General features: G+C 36.7%; 1 protein-coding gene across 6 annotated transcripts in view; it reads right to left on the reverse strand.

Annotated features, from left to right (window-relative positions):
* Positions 1-14,453, reverse strand: part of grm4 (glutamate receptor, metabotropic 4) — a 206,904-nt gene that overhangs the window by 89,896 nt on the left and 102,555 nt on the right. The window contains exon 1 of one of the 6 annotated variants that reach the window (XM_082533807.1): positions 6,580-6,653. The exons of the other annotated variants lie outside the window; for them this stretch is intronic. The gene's annotated coding sequence lies outside the window, so the exon portion shown is untranslated. Of the gene's footprint in view, positions 1-6,579; positions 6,654-14,453 lie in introns of those variants that run through there. 6 annotated transcript variants of the gene reach the window in all.

The following is a 14,453-nucleotide window of genomic DNA, read 5'->3' on the forward strand; positions in this document are numbered from 1 at the left end:
TTCTTTTAAACTAGCAAAAGAAACACAGCAGGCCAAAAATACATGTTGGTACATGGCGTTTGTTTGTAGTCTTTTCAGTCCCATCTACAGCAGCCTTATCCATGCATGTCTAAGATACCTTAGCTTGGTTTGAAATCTATTCTTGAGGATAGGTTAGAGGCCAGACTCAACGAGGTACTTCGCTTTTGTACCAGTACTTTAAAATGATTCCCTGAGCAAGCACTTGTGAGGGAAAACATGAAATAATGGAATATGTTATAATGGAGCAGAGTGTATTCATAGACTGGAATCTTTGAAAGCTTACTTTGTCAACCATAATATATTACTGATCAAACTTATGTGGGGATAAAAAACGACACAAAAGTCTCCTTGGAAACAGTCATTATTATTATTATTATTATTACTATTATACTGCAGTTACTTTTCCTTTTAAATAAGAAAACAGTTCAGTAAAATTAACCCTCATCTGTGTAGGGGTAGTTATGTTGTTTATTTGTTATTGAAATAACAAACCAATTAATTTCATATTTCCTTTTCTTGCTCCAACTCATATAACATCTCCCAGATAGACAAGTAGATGGACAGACAGATGGAGAAAAAATAGAAACCCTCTGAACCAGTAACATGAACCTGCACTACATCAAAAACATCAAGGGTTTGTTCAAATTATATCGACAAAATACATCCTGGGTGGCCTGCTGAATATGGGAAAGCTCATAAGTATGCACATCACGATGAATGGATTAAGATCTAAAGAATCTCATTATTTACCTTGCATCTGAAATGAACAAAGGTGCATTTTAGGTGCATTGTTATTTGAAGGAGGAAATAAATCACAAGTGAATAAGCATACTTGCTTGCTTGGCATGTGACTTTCTCAGCTTTGACACCCAACGTGTTCTCTCCCGAGAACTCTGCAGAGTGCAAAGCTGTTTAATTGTTGTGACTATTAACTGGTATATTCAGAGACCAGAAATAGCAGATTTCTGTCACACCATGTCACTCTGACAATCTGTCAGTTTCTGTTTTACTGGCTTGTTGCTTGTCGCTAACAAAGATGTGTAAAGGTTTTCATCTTGACCAGGATTTTTTTTTTTTTTTTTTACCTGAACTTGCGCTCTTAGCATTAAGCACCTGAGTTTGTGAAAGCAGTGGGAAAGCTAGCTGTGAATGTGATAGAACTTAATGATTTCAGTGTGATTCACATCCCAGCGACACATGGTAATCTGACTATAAAAAGAAAGTCTGCCTGCAGAAACTGCACTTACTATTGAGTTGAATGTCAGTCCTCTAGAATTCATTGCAAAACAAAAAACACATGACATATTATATATATGTATGTAAATAACAATTTTAGGCTTAGATATTTAGTTGGACTACACCTGCAGATAGGCATCTATAAGTTACTTGATTTAGAATTTAGACTCTTGCCTATTTAGGTCAAGACTCTGGATAGCAACATTTTCAAACATCCTAACATTACCTCAGATCCTAAGTGCTACGCTAAAATTATAATCTGGCAGAGAAAATTGGTGTTTCCTCCCTTTATGTTTTCCAGCATCATTTAAGACCTTTTAGTGACTGTGTGGTGCCATATTTATCTCAACTGTTTTCGTTGTTGAGCATCCTGTTGAGATGAGGAGCAACTTAATGATGATAATATTGGGACCCGAGGTGTAGGTGCAGTATTTTTCTGAGCAAATGATGCTGGCATGCAAAGTAGCTGACTATATTTGCATCTGTAATTCAGACACCTGACAGATCCTTGCAACCCGCAGTGTGGCCCAAATGCAGAGCATCTGTTTCAATCACGCTGCATATGGAAAAAATAGATGGAAAGAGATAGTTTAGCTGTACTACTTGGCATTCTAATTTTCTATCTGAAGAATGCTGACTTTCAACATTGCATGAGCTCAATTTTTGTGATCTATGGTATGAGTGCAGACATATAATAGACTACAAAGTCAATAGCATAATTAATCTAGTAGAAAATAAGTATTTTTCATATTACATATCATTTATAAAACAACAAAAAAATCTGTAATTGAAATAGCAACATTTTGATCATCAGTTCCAGATACACTGGAGTTTTCTGCTGTGGTACCATTATGGAGTACTTCAATTTGACTTCTGTTTGAGTTTAGTTTATCTTGTTCCTACACATAATAGCACACAAGTGCACACACAGAGGTGATGTGATACACAGTCCTGACAATGATTTTAGATTCTTCCACAGAACAGCTTTACCAGCAGTGGTAGGGCATTAAGATGTGCAGTAATGTGTAACTAAAGGCAGAGGAAAAGCTAGCTGGTAAACATAGGTATATTTTTTTAATGAAGATTTTAAATGTAAAAACTGGAAAATGAAAAGAAAAATGCTCTCCAAATGTCTAATGTTTGAGGCCTCGGGGATACACACTATGCATTTTGCAGTGTATCACTGCCTATAAATATTTAGCTACAAGCCAAATCTTTTTAGTCTAGACTACTACAGTCAACAGAAGAGTGTTTTTTTCTATATGTACTAATTTAAATTTGGTAGTAACTCTCTCTTCAGGGATTTTGAATATATGCCTCACATGTGCCTATGTGGAAAGCTGGAGGTAGGGAAGTGCTCCAGGAAAGGCAGCACAGAACAGAACAAGTATCAGTGACAATGTGACACTATTTAGATCAATAGATCAGGTGGAAGGAATTGAGTAATTAAAAAACATTTTTTTGCTCTTAAAGCATTTACTCTATATTGGCTAAGTGACATTTGTAAGGACATATTGTGTACTTTGTCTTTTGGTTCCTCATGACAGACATACAGCTCTCCATAGCAGGATTGTTGCGAAGTGAAACAACGTTAAATTCCTCATCTGATTAGCTGATATTTTTCAGCACATTTACAAAAAGCATGCTCAATTTTAACTTGTGTTAAGCAACATAATGAAGATTGAACAGTTCTAGTATTAACGTAAACTTAAACAGACATAATAATTGCACGCTTGAAAAGACTGAACACTTCGAAGTCTGCTTTTGTACTCGACGAACAGTGGGCTCCACCATTGTTTCGCTCTTTGTCAGAGAAAGCAAAGCTTGCAGTGCAACAGCTCCTCACTCTTACACAGCAGGAGCTTTGTGTGTTGACTGCAGCACAGCAAAGGCTGCATTATACTTAAGTGTCAGTAGGTAAAACAGCAGTGTGCTCACTACATTCAGGCAGAGATAATGCCTGCAGTTTTCTCCTCCAGCTTCATGCAGATTAAATTTACACAAAATTACAACATCTAATTTGCATTGTTTAACTATAAAATGGCCACTTAGTATGGGACTAGGATGTGAAGAAAAACAATATCTATAATGTTTTGATTTGCATGCTGAAATCTGCACAGATCCAGACAATTGTGTAACTGTTTCAGTGGCGTAGCTCCTTAATTCAATTTAGGGCCAGAAAAGAAATTTGGGCTTGGACAGCGGCTGCAAACATAAAGAGGACTCAGTTAAATTTTCAGTGAGGGATGTGGGTCAACTCTTTGAGTCAAACGCACCACTTCAGTATCCAGGCTTTCTCCGTAATTGCTATCAGCTGCTGTTGACATTGAGGGGAGATTAAAGTTTCACTTTGTTACTGTCAGGGTAAGTGGAGCAGCAAATAGCTGAGCCTTCTGAATAGAAAACCAATTCCTGTATAATGAAATAACAAAACATATTCTCACCGCTGAGGGAATGAACAACAACGTAGCACTGGATACAACAGGGATATTTGGCTATGATTCAGACTGATGCATTAGTATATAAAGGGACAGTATATTAGTGGGAATTATTTCATTATCGCCATTATTTTCTTAGACTTGCTTATTCTGATACACTGTCTAGCTATAATGGGTTTAATTGAGCCAAAATGGTAAACTGTGACTCCAAATAATGCTACTTAATTTCAGCCGTGCAGTGTCACCGTACTGTCAAATGTTCAGTCCCAAGAGACTGGTGATAAAAACTCAGAGCATGCTTTAGACCTTTTCATAATATTTCCATCTCTCAGATTTGACCTTTAATATTTTGACATTCGACTGAATTGAGAGAAGCCAAAGCCAATAACACCGAGCTCATCCTGCTTTGTCTTCCACAGGGACTGACATCACCATGCTTCAATCATGCAGATCACTCTGGGGAGCCCAAGTCTCTCTGCTGCCTACCTCATCTTTAGTCAAGTTATGGCGACTTCTCAAAAAGAATTTGTGAACTGAGACGAACCTGTTGGTGATGTGACTGTTTCAGGTGAGGCAGTAGTTTCAAGATGTTTGTCCTCAAACATCAAAAGAAGTCTTGCCTAAAAGAAAAAAATTAGTTCATGCATTTTTTTTTCTTGTAGGCAAGACTATTCTTGTTAATTATTAGCCCACTGTCTCAGAAAAGCCTTCAGTTTAGTTCACTTCAGCATTAACGGGGACGAGTAAGAGATCATATCTCCCCATATCACTGGCTCCATGTTAAATCCAGAAATTAATTCTAAATCCTTTATTTCATATACAAAATTCTGAATTAGCAGGCCCCATTATATGCTTAAGAAGACCATATTATCCCAATAGAGCACTTTGTTCTCAAAGGCCAGGCTTACTTGTGGTATAATCGCCGAGGGCTTGCTCACAGGGGATGAAGTGAGATTCTCTAATGCTGCGTGATCTTTACTAACATAAAGCACTAGAAAGACATGACTATTACTGTGAAATGGCACTAAATGAAATCAACAAAATTCAGTTGAACTGGGGAAAAAAATACTATGTTCCAAAGATGCCAAAAATACAGTAAAACTGGTTTCATTTATGAAATGCTGTCCAGCAAGTTTGATTATATAAACCAAATGTTACACTTTCATGTTTAGTATTAGCTGACAAAGTTTGATGATTTGTGATAACGGCAGCCAGTTTCAATTTTTTTGTATCTTTCCTTTTGCGGGAATGGTATACAGTTGGTAGAAGCAGTGAAAATGGATGCTTAATGACTGAGTAACTGTTTACACAGTGAAACAGTTATAATTTTAAACACCGTAATGAAATATGTAAAACAGTCTTACCAAATTTCCATAAAAATTGCAAGGGCTCCTAGCTGTGAAAGAGGTTTGGTTTTGCTGCACACATGATTTTAATGTAGAACTGAAAATGCAATGCTCAAACATATACAGCATTATTCAATCTGAAAGTATAGGGATACGACTTTTGACCCACTTGGTCTAAGAACTAAAAGTCAGACAAACTTGACAAATGGATGTGAGTTTATCTTATGAGAGGCAAGGCTGCAAAAGGAAAGAACTCTAAAATCAAAACTATGGATGTTAAAATGCAAAAGGTGAATTTGACTACCACACATGAGAATGCCAAATAGTTGAAAAATGCTAGTTTGCACACTTGGGGTATGTGGGTGTTTGGTGTATGCACGGTTGAAAGATTTGCCAGTTATTGATTTTTCCACCATATTTCTGCTTTGAATGCTCAGATTAGCTCAACAAGATCACTTCGATTTTGTCTGCAATTGATGAGACAAATGACCTCACTGAGTGGGATATTTTGTTTATTTATAATAAACAAAATGTCAAAGACATTTTGAAAAAAAAGGCACATTTGTCTGTAAAAGAAAAGCTAAAGGTTATTTTTTATTTACTTATGGTTTCATATATGATAACAGTTTCTTGGATGAATTCCAGTTTGTTAGTTTTTTTTTTTTTTTTGAAAAGTTCCTAAAAGAAAATCTGCTTTGTGATGTAAGAAAAACTGAACTTGGAGAACTTTTAAATGTTATTTAAACCTGTGGCAGAACCTCATAATGAGCTGTTCATTTTTTTTCCCAGTGTATGAAGGAGGAAGTCAATTAACCCCAACAATAATGGCGACTAAATCAAGTTGTCACAGTGCAGAAACATTTAATACTGTTTATTGTTTCAGAACGTAAGTGGATGTTGTTTCTGTTTATGGCAGTCGGTGATAATGTATCAGTGCTACAGCCAGCATATGTACTCCAGCTTAAAATATTGCCCGTACATACTGTATGGTTTAAAGCAGCTGAATGCATGTACTTTGCTTTGCTAGTCTGAGAAGTTTGCCTTTAGGGCTTTCTGGCAGATGGCTCTCCTTCCTTTTATATTATTTTCAATTTTCAGAGGCATTTTGGGGCAGGTATACACAACAAAACAAGATTTGTTTTAAAAATCATTAAGGTGAAAACAAGCCTTTGCACTGTACAAATCTTAGAGAACCTTTTATAAATATACATATTTTAGAAGATTAAATAGAGAGAAACTGGTTTTTAATGGATTTTTAAATGTGATTCAAAATTTTAGAAAATGCAAAAAAAGACAGACTAATATTCTCTAATACAGTCAGGACGCCGTACTTGTTTCTTTCATGGTTACTGCATTTTAATCCTACTCCAGATTTACACTGGTAAAAGCAACTTTTCAGTTTGATTTGAAAACCTAAAATAATGATATATTATGTTAATGAATTTGTATTGTTTGGTACACAACATTTTAAATGCAGAAATGTCCATCATCAAGAAAAATGTCTGATTCCTCCCAGTCATGAATAATTAGAATCTGACCTCTCTCTCCTTCTTGTGTTCCTGTGCTCTTCTGTACTGCTTCCAGCTGTCCTGCTATCTTTATAATTTTCCACAGGCTACTTCACAACCGCATCTGCATTTTCATGATATACCTAAAAATATGTACAGTGAGCAACAAATTCTGTGTAAAATTGCCCCAACTTTCACGTCTCTTAAAGATCATTGCTGATAATAATAGCTGGATGTTATGCTTACAACTCAGAGACCAAACAGCAGTTTTCAGTCCACAATGTCCAAGCACAAGGGTGGTGCATCATGTCAGGAGCATGTTTGGGCACAAGCCTGACAAGGGGTGTGCACTCTGAACTATTCCCTAAGGGTCAAGCTGCCAACTCATTTAACTTGAGCGGGTCACCATTTTGACACAAATGGTGGAAGCAAGCAGATAGTGATGTCTACAAAGCAAGACATGATTAACAGAAAGATCTTAAATTGATTAGTATAAGTCTTTAATTTTCTGATCATCAGGTCTTCTATTTGAGTATGACATTCAGTACTCTTTTCATCTTAGTTTGCATGCATGATCCAATGCAGTGAAATGTCTCTTTTATCAAGATAAATTCAAAGTAAAAACATAACACATTCAATCACATTGTGACACCTACCAAAAAAAAGCCCTTACAGTTAATGTTAACATGAAGAATCAAATTGCAAAGTGAGGTAGTGCGTGCTGAAAGTGCAAACTCTGTCACGATGCTCCAAGTTTCTTTAGAGCACTTGTCATCTGTGCTAAACATAGCACCCCCCCATCTGTTAAAGACCTTATGACACAGTGTGTGAGGAATCGACTCTCTGCTATCTGGGTCTCTATCTCTCTGCTCTGCTTTCTGTGTGCTCCAAAGACGGCACCTCGAGTGACCCTTTATTCAAGCTGCTGAAGCTTGTAGAAAACACAACCGGGTCTTTCGATGACACATAAGAGGACCGACTGCTGTTTTAGTGAGCCAAAAACAACAAGACTCTCAATCCAGGACAAGAAGGACTTGACATGATCTCTACCTGTAATCAGTGATGTGAACACTGAGTGGAGAGGATGAGGATATCTCAAATCTGACCACAGAGGATGCTTTACACCAAAGCATTTTGGCAGCTCAGTATGTCACAGTCACTCCTGGTATAGACCTACAGATCCATCATTGAAAACACCCTCCCACCATCCATCACTGACTGATATGGTTCTGCACCCCACCGTTCCTAGGGAAGCGTGTCATTCAAACCACTGAGGAGGCTATCGAGTGTTGACTGCACTGCATTACAGACACACACACACACACACACACACACACACAATAATGATGTGTGAAAAGGCAAAGATTTCCTCCAACCCTGCCAACTGGGATAGCCACCTGTTCGACCCATTGGGTTTAGTTAAATCACCTGCCACTAAGAGTGTTTCCTTGCAAAAGCAAACATTCTCATATGGAAAAATGAGTCAAAACTACAAGATTACAGAGTAGTGCTTTCATTTTTTATTGATTTAATTTTAAGGAAAGAACATCTTAAACTTACAAAGGCAGACTTTTTGTTAGGCTAGAAGTTGGTGTCATCAGTGGCTCTCAGCTTTCTTTGTGCTTCACCACCAAATAGGCAGCACTCACAAAATTAATCTTTTTTTTCATATTCATGAAAACAAATTCTTACAACAGCGGTTCCCAACCCCCGGGCCTCGGACCGGTACCGGTCCGTGAGTCGTTTGGTACCGGGCCGTGAGAGTTGAGGCTCAGGTGTGAAATGTATGGTTTTCTGGGTTTTTATCGGTTTTCAGCGTTATTTTGTTATCGTTTTTATCGTTTACTCGGTTTTCCTTGGTCTTTTTACGTGTGTTATGAATAAATTTTCTTTTTTTCGGTACCGGTACTAGTTTTATTTTGTTGTATTTATCCGCGACACCTTAAAGGCCAGTCCGTGAAAATATTGTCGGGCATAAACCGGTCCATGGCGCAAAAAAGGTTGGGGACCGCTGTCTTACAATTTTGTGTCAGTGAACACAAATTTGTATGTAATGTATTTCAATAGGAAATATATTTCATATCAGAAGCATGTACTTTTTGTATCTTTGTAGAGAAAGCAGGGAAGTGTTACTATGGGAACCAGGAGCAGCAATGTTGTATTTTAACACAAATTAAGACATTTTTATAAACATAAACAAGCGGGGGTTTTTGCCCAGCTCCAACCTAGTTGTGTTTAATGCCTAAACCTAATCAAGCAACACTTTTGTATTGAATTATGATCTTACAAATCATACAAATGATGTGTGAAAATCTGTGAAATGTATATATGGACTGATATAGCCTGATTAAAAGTTGTGTTCACGGACATGAAAGTGTGAAATTCATGTTGAAAAACAAAAAACAACATTTTTAATTTAGGTCCAGTCACAGAAAGCTAATGAGTAGCTAACACAAGGGAGAACTGCTTTTGTTTTTGTTTCTATCACAGATATATTTCCATAATGAATTAATTAAATTTTGTAAAGTAAATAAATAAACCTATTGTGTAATTTGTTTTACTTCTATGTACAACTCTCTCTCGTCCACCCCATTTACATCAATACAATATAAATGATATAAAAACAAGAAAGTTCTGGCATAATCCAAAACAACTCAGTACCACCACATCCACCAATACAAGCAGCACTCAAACAATAAGTATTTAAATGTATAGTAATAAAGGAAGGATTTACTTGCAGGGCTTATGCATCAGACTGCATTAGTTTTAACAAGAGCCACAAACGCTGGTTATAAAAATGCACTTAAATGCAGTGTGGTTCCTTCTGTGTGTTAAATTTATCACCAGGCATCAAATTTTTTCCAAACACTTTGTTCTTCTATTTTTTTTCTTTATTCTCGGGATTTGCTGTTTTACATTAATGTGAACTGAATATGTAGATATTTTGGGACCATCATCCAGATAAAAGGGGTCACTTTTTGCAGTAAGTCACATTCGATGCATCCCTAAAACTAAACCCAAGAACACTTTTTGTACAAAAATAGAAACCACATACCTCCAAGTGCATCCACCAAAATTTAAACTTTTTGCAATCTCCTGAGCAAATGTTGCAATTCTGGAAACTAAAGAAACATTTGTTTTGGAACAGATTAAGGGGTGGGAGGGTTTGTGCTGTGAAACTACAAAATTCTCACTCTTCAATTTAAGCGAGAGCTGGGGTTCTCAAAGTTTTGATTATCGAGTGCCGATTTAGGGTTCCACTACCAGTTTATTATTGAGTGCTGCAATAAAAAAAAAATACATGTTAAAAGTACAAAGTTAGTATTTCCTTCCATCTTTTAAACTGGTTTACATCAGTGTTAGATAGATAACTGTTACATTTCTTGACATCAGCTTTGCTGGTCTTGTTCTGTGGTATTATAGGATGACATTAATGGTGGATGGATTAAATGTACAGTTGTTCCTGCCATCCTCGTGCTCAGGGCCTCCCACTGTGACTTTGTGATTCTATAGCAAACCGTTTTTAAACCTCTTGTTATGTCACAGGTAGCCAGAGTAATCCCACCACCTGCCCCGTGTATACATATTTTTTGCAGTTTTAGTTTGCATTGTAGCTGATTAAGATGAAGGATCGGAAGCATGCTATGGCAAAAAATATACTTTCACTTTATCAGGTAAGTTATGCAATAATATCACTTTGAAACATCCTATTAAAGGCTCACTTGTATAACAGGAGGTCCTTTCCCTTAAGGAATCATGATCACAAGCCACAGTACCAACTCTCACATCTCTAGCGGCAGCCATTACTGACACTATATAGGCAGAGTAAGGAAATTTTAAAAATTCATTAGGTAGAATTAGGAGTAGGTGGTCATGAATAATAAACATTTTATCTTTATCTTTTAGCTTTTAAAACAGCTTTCTGGAGGACTGAGTGGGCTGTAAGAAAAGATGGAGTTAGAGAAATCTAAACAACTTTGGGTGAATAAAAGGTTGCAGATTTGTTTAAAATAGACTAATATCAAAACCGACCATGATATTCAGTCTTAAATAATTTAGCGGGTTATTTCACGAGGTCCAGGTGGTTTCGATTTAGTTTTACTGCCTCAGAGTGAAAATTCAAAAGAAAAAAAGAATACAAGAGGAGGAAAGGTCAGTAGGTCATGAGGTTAAAAGTTTGACATATTGAATTTTGGTGTCTGCACTTGTAAGTATGTAAACCACAAAGACAATGAGTAACAACTCAAAAAATGTTAAAGTGTTGAACCAACTAATAAAAACTAAAATGATTACGTTTTTCTTTTTCCCTTTTTTATTTTAAGTGATGATTCAGACCATATAATCTAAGATGCATGGTTCGAATTTAGTACTAATTCAACATTAGTAGTGCGTTTTTAGTTTAAAAAAAAGTTCTAAAAGTGAGAGCAGAGATGGAATGAGAAACATTAACAACACTCTGGTCCATTTAGGTGTCAGAGAAAGCCATTACTGCAAGTCAGTGTGTGCACTGAAATTAGCCAAACTAAATCTGAAACATCAAACATCATTAATATTAAATACAAATTTGCTTTTCCTGGAATTACGTGTCAAAACTTCTGCAGTAGAAAAGCTTTATAAAAGTGAGAAGGAGGTAAACGATTGCTAGGAATTAAAAGGTGACATTGCAGAGTGGACGGTTTCTTCACTCAAGTGCTCCTCTTCACAGGGACCACTACTTGATTTTATATGGCAGAGCAAAAAAAAAAAAAAAAAAGAACTGAAAACAGTCTTGAATAAGTTCCATCAGGCTCCAATATTTCTGCTGCAAATCAAAATAAACTCAAGCACATCCCTGTGTCTTGTTCCAAAGCACAAGTTCCAAAGATTAATTTCCTTCCAAAGAATCTCCTTTTTGCACAGCTGATCATGTATCACAAACACTTAAGCAACCAACAAAACATCAATGTGGCTCTAGCATGATGACAAAAAGCCACAAACACAAAAGAAGCCACATGGTGCTTACAGAGGTTCACACGTCCACTGAAACATTTGAATGCATCTACCATATGGTGGTAGAAACACACATATATGTCTTCCGCCACCTCATCAACTTGGCAGCTAATGAGTAAAGTTTTAGGGATGGATTTGGCTAGATGAAAGACGAAACTAAGCCCCTTAATGATGAATGGTGGTGCCACACTTTTGAAGATAAATCAAGACAGAGGTTTTTTGTTTTTTTTTCCACTATATTTTTTTGGCTTCGAATTACCAACTGGCTTCCAGCAAAATGGTATATCATGTAGTGTGATGACACTCCAGACTCATATAAAAATGACTGATACATCACAACAATTGACAGAAGTGATTCATCATTTTTTAAAATAAAGGGAAAATGATGGAAAGCATCCCGCGGTCAGGTCTCTTTCTCTGCTGTGTGCTTTAAAATGCCCCAAGATAAAGCCTCACAATCCAATAAAAAGCCACTTAATAACAAAGATACAGAATGTCCTTATAAAGACCCCAAGATATCATCAATATCCAACCATCAAAGTTATTGCACTGCAGAGGATGGAGTGGCAAAGAAGAGGCAAGCCGTTTACCTTGGCCCTGAATTATTTTCCTTAAACCGTGAAGACCGCAAAGCAGTACACAGTGTCACATTCGCTGACCCTTAAAAAAGGGCTTTTACTTGTATGTCATCCTTCAGTCCGTGACTTTACACACACGATCTTGAATAGCCTGATCAGAACTGGCAGGTTATATGCTGAGCTTCTGTCTGCTCTTTTGGGGGGGGGGGGGGGGGGGGGGGTATTTATTCTTGATGGCTTATATCTGAACATTTTTGTTCTTGTTTTCAACATGAAGCTACCCACACAACAGACACATATATATATATAAAAAATAGAAGAGAACGGCTATATTTGTTTATTTTAAAATTCTGTGCGATTTCTTGTTCTTTAATGTTGACATGCTGTGTTCCTCAACAAACATAAAATGTCACAGTCTTCCTTTGCTTCAAACATTAAAAAGGGCAAAAAGTCAAAATATTGTGTTCAAAGCACCTCTGCTGCATATTCCCAGTAAACTTCAAATGCACACGACATATTTATGCAGAGCGTGTGCTGTATAGGAACAGCGTGTCGTGGTCCAATTAAAGATTTTTCAATCTCTTTCACACATATTTTTTGAAATTAAACATGGTGGTGAAGATGACATGGAGAGTTTGCAATTATAAATATTTCAAAGCAACATCAGTCTTACTTCACTATTGGTCAATAAGCCATTATGGTCCTCTGCTAAAGTGATTAGATATGCACGACTTCTCATGATTCATTAGTCTGCCCTCCTGTTTTGTGGGACATTCAAAGTTTTCAGACTGTGTCTTTAATCTAAGTTCATAAATGAGTACCTATGGTGCATCAAATGATGACAAGGAAGGTCAAATTTAATAAAACCCAAAACAGGAATTATTAGAAAAAGACAACTTGATGCCTTTCTTTGGACCTATGTTACCATTTCATGATGCAGCATGTAAAAAAGTACGCTCAAGTCTAATTTTGTAAAACTTTTTTATGCTTTCTAAAATTTCAACATTTCTAGATTTCTTGAATGATTTGTCTTTTTTTAAGTTCTGTAAATGTTAAACTCGAAGATGTAAATGGTTTGGCGAGTCATAGCACTTTTCTACTCTGAGCACTCAAAGTGCTTTCTACTGCAAGTCTCATTCACCCATTGACACAGCACTTTATTATTTGTATTCTCATTGCAATTTGTGGTTCAGTATCTCGCTAGAGGATGCCTTGACATGCTGACAGGAAGAGCCAGTGATCGAACCACTGACCTTCCAATTAGTGGACGACCCGCTCAACTTCCTGACCCACACACCTTAAACTGCCTATCAAACTATTTGTTATTTGAATTATTGTAGTGAAGTAACAATGCAAATAAACAGTCACTTGTGGTAAATATGATTACATGAATAAACAAATAAAAACTTCACAAAGTTTACAAGAAACCAGCAATCGATCACATTGCACATAGTGTTTTCACCACCGGCTACAGTATGTTGTTTATTTGCACTTTACAAATCAGAAACGGTTCATTAAACCACATTTTTTGCAAATAGTTTTGAGAAAAATTTCTAGAAAGTGAAATTAAGATAAGAAACATTAGAAATATTGGAAAGCCAAGCAGCTCTGAGCTGTTTTTCCCCATCTGGGATTTTCAGTCAGCATCTTTGGCTGGACTTTTTCCTTGCTCCGACATATAGGCTACCTTTATTTAAACACTGGACTAAACGTATGTGTAGTATACATTTTTATTGTAACAAACTCAAAGAGGGTTATAAAACTATTGCCCTTTGACTGTAGACATTGTTTTAGGGTCTTTCAGCACTTTGCTTTTATTATGGGGCCTGTTCCTGTTCTATTTTGATTTACTCTCTCTGCTATATGAGGTCATTTTGTGAAATAGCTCCAAGTACCTTCACAGAATCAAACACTAACTGGGCAAATTTAATAACTAGTTGATACACTAAACACCGGCTTGTTGGTAGCACAAGCTGTTATCGCATATAGTGTTATTAAATTTTAGATAAGTGATCTTTAGAATGTGTGCAATTGTTTAAGGTATAAGCTTAATAATAACTATTTTAGACCAAACCTTTCCCTTGCTGAGCCACTTTGGTGCCTAAATATAACCAAGGCCTGAGTGAAAAACACCTGCAAGTGGTGCTAGACAACTTTGCACATCCAATCTCTCAACTGACAGTTGGGTGTGTTTGTGTCACCTCAACCCCACCTGCCTCCCAATATGGTCCTTAAAAGGACTTGTGATTAATGCACTGAAGCATTTACAGCTAAAAGAGCAGCCATTTCCCCCATGTGCACTTTTTTCATTCATCGTGCCGTTGCTGTCATTTATGG

This window comes from Aulonocara stuartgranti (assembly GCF_965226115.1).
Source record: "Aulonocara stuartgranti genome assembly, chromosome: 5".
Lineage (NCBI taxonomy): Eukaryota > Metazoa > Chordata > Actinopteri > Cichliformes > Cichlidae > Aulonocara > Aulonocara stuartgranti.